Here is a 3,441-nt window from a genome sequence, read left to right as displayed (position 1 = left end):
GACTTGAAACTTGTAATCCAACTAAGATACCAATGGAGTTTGGACTTAAAGTTTCAAAGGCACAAGAAGAAGCTGAGATTGATCCAACGAGTTATAGAAGAAATGTTGGATGCCTTAGATACTTGTTACACACAAGACCAGACTTGGCTTTCTCTGTGGGAGTAGCAAGCCGTTATATGCAGAGTCCACGCAAGTCTCATGGTGATGTAATAAAGAAGATATTGAGATATCTAAGAGGAACAATCAGCTGTGGATTGAAGTATGGTCGAGGAGGATCAAAAGGAATTGTTGGGTATAGTGACAGCAGTCATAATATTGACCAAGATGATGGAAAAGGTACAACTGGTCATATATTTTATCTAGGAGAAGCACCTATTACATGGTGTTCACAGAAGCAAGACACAGTAGCTCTGTCATCATGCGAAGCTGAGTTCATGGCCGTAACAGAAGCAGCTAAACAATCAATATGGCTTCAAGAATTATTGGGTGAAATCAAAGGAAGAGAACCTGAAAAAGTTTTCATCAAGATTGATAATAAGTCTGCAATTGCACTCACTAAAAATCCAGTGTTTCATGGGAAGACGAAACACATTCACAAAAGGTATCATTTCATACGAGAATGTATCGAGAAGGAGATCATCAACGTTGAACACATACCAGGAACTGAGCAGAAAGCAGATATATTGACAAAGGCATTAGCTCGGATCAAGTTTGAAGAAATGAGACAACTGATTGGAGTACAAGATATGTCACGGGTAAGGTTGAAGCTTAACGGGGAGAATGTTGGATTAACTTCAACATAGAAGTCACTAACAAGCTGGTTAGGACAAGATTAGGAAATTGATGTAATCCTAAGGGAATTAGAAGTCATCTAGTTCTAAGAAAAGGAAAGACATGTAATAAGGTAATAGGAGTAGGAAAAGGAATTCATAGTTTTATATATATATGATCACCAAAGTTGTGGTTGATTATATGAGCAAGATTAGAGCTTGTGTTTAGTTTTGAGAGATTTTCTAAACATCAATAAAGAGAGTTGTCTTTATATAAGCTAAGTTTCATCTTGAAGTTGCCATTAGATCTGTATAGTTTATTAGCTCGTAGCTTGCTCCTTGCGGGGATGTCGACCAACCAGAGAGACAGGGAGAGAATGTTCTGTATGCGTAGCCGTACCCCCAATTTTTTCTGATCAAAACAAAAAAAAAAAAATAATAAAAATAACAGTTTAACCAAACTGCGGGTATGACATCGCACATGAAAATTTGAAAGCCAAGATTGCAGTGGTACTCACCTCTTACTGCGAAATTGCTATCCTCAACAGCAGTCAAAATTTCACCAACACACTGCATACGAAAAGCTTTAGGCTTGATCACGACAACAGACATGTGGTCTACCAAGGCCACAAGTTTTGCCCTCTGGAAGCAACTGGGATGGAAGGAATGCTTTAAAAATAATATATATATATATATATATATATATAAATCAGGTTTACCTTTCAACTTTAAATCAATTTCCTCAAAGAAGTGTACAAATTACCCATACAGATAGCATTAAGAAAACTGGACAAAAGACTCTTCTTTATCCTCCATCCTTGCCTTCCTAGCAAATAAATTAACCCATAAGTGTTCACAGGGAAAAGAATATGCGGATGAGAGATTTGCAGAAGTCTAACTACTAGCTGCCCTCGATCCAAACATGCATATTGCGTAAAAGGTAAAACCAAATATTCGCAGCATCCAGAAAAAAAAATTTATATTGTCTGAGCCCAGGTTCGAACTGGGGACCTTTAGTGTGTGAGACTAACGTGATAACCACTACACCACTCAGACACCAAGTTGCTTCAAAATTTTGTGGCAACTGTAACACCTAAAAATACCAGTCAGACCAAAAAGTGATCTGCCATCTACTCTCTAGATAAAAAAAAGGGGGATTTTGGAATAGTCATCAAAATCTGCACTCTTCAGTCGCTAGAAACCTTTGCTTATTACTTTACCCTTATAGCTTTTGACTTTACAGGAAACACCATTGGGAGTCGAGGACATCCAGGACACTATAGAGAATGGGGAGTAAAAAGAGGAGTAGACTTAGCTTTTGATTGGGTCAAATATTGCAGCACACCAACATTGAAATTCATGCTGAATCCATGGAAGTTCTAGTCTGGTTCACTATGCTCTATGACTCTGCAGTTTCAGCTTAGCTACCATGAAAGAATTAAAAGATAAGCTAATGAAGAAAATGGAAGTGCAATCAATGTTATCTCCTTTTTTTTAGTAGGTCTTAAAATTATCCATATATTACAAAACTTGAACTCTTTTAATTTAGTTTTGGATGTAAGAATTTTATTCCAGGGAGTGGTGTAGGCATGGAGCTACACCAGAGATCTAGTGGAGACAGCAATCCCCCTAGAATATCCTATTTACATATTAGGCTTTACCTAATTACCATATTAGGCTTGAAAATTTTAAGTATTTATAAATTTGTCCCCTCTTGCCTTTATATATATTACTTAAAAAGAGCCTTGAATCTTCTATTATACCGACTTTAAAAACTAAAACCTCGGCTTACCTATCAAAATTATGTGAGAAAAAAACGAAAATATCAAAATATTATGACCTGTTTGGTACAATTTTCAAAAATAGTTTTCTACTGTTTTAAAACACATCATTTTTCCTTGTTTTCATTTTCTAAAAGCTACTTGGTAAAAAATTTAAAAATTGTTTTGAAAACCAAGGAAAATCAAATATAAAGACTCGTCGAGATAATGATAAAAACAATTCTTGCACATGTGATTCTTTTTGCAAGCTCTTACTTTGTTCTGAAAAGAAGAAGAAGAAAAAAGAAATAAAGAAAAGAAAAAACACAGAAAACGATTATTTGTTGTTTTCATTTTTCTGTTTCCAAAAATAGAAAACAAATGGAAATCATTTTCTGAAAATACCTCTACCAAACGCGTTTTCCTCTGTTTTTCAAAAAAAATTGTTTTTGAAAACACAAAACTTTTTTAAAATACGTACCAAACACGGACTTAAATACAACCGATCTTCTATTATGCTTAGTTTAAAAACTATAAACTCGGCTTAAATATCAAAATTACATACGAAAGAAAAAAAATATCAAAATATCGAATACAACCATTAATCTAAATGTCTTATAACTTATCGGGTATTTTGGTAACATCATTTGAAAGAAAAGACAACAACCTAAAAAAAATTGCACCCTTCGGGATGAATGAAGCTGCCATGTAGAAATAGCTATTAGAGCAAGAGAAGTCTGTATAAGAATGGTCCTTCATGCATGATTTAAATAGGTCCCACAATGTTGACTTTTTGATTTCACGTTGACAACAAAGAAAACTGTAGCTAACTTTTATTTTCTCTACCAAAAAAGGGTTTATTAAATTTACCTGGGCAGATATTTTCTCGTCACCAAAATTTACCTTAGTAA

General features: G+C 34.7%; 1 non-coding gene across 1 annotated transcript; it reads right to left on the bottom strand.

The window, feature by feature from the left end:
* Positions 1-1,753: 1,753 nt before the first annotated feature.
* Positions 1,754-1,826, bottom strand: TRNAV-CAC. The gene has a single exon. It is a non-coding gene; the product is annotated as a tRNA-Val (tRNA).
* Between the last annotated feature and the right edge of the window lie 1,615 nt (positions 1,827-3,441).

This window comes from Papaver somniferum, chromosome 4, assembly GCF_003573695.1.
Source record: "Papaver somniferum cultivar HN1 chromosome 4, ASM357369v1, whole genome shotgun sequence".
In the NCBI taxonomy this organism is placed as follows: domain Eukaryota; kingdom Viridiplantae; phylum Streptophyta; class Magnoliopsida; order Ranunculales; family Papaveraceae; genus Papaver; species Papaver somniferum.
The sequence above is the reverse complement of the archived record's forward strand: the minus strand, read 5'-3'. Positions and strand labels throughout refer to the sequence as shown.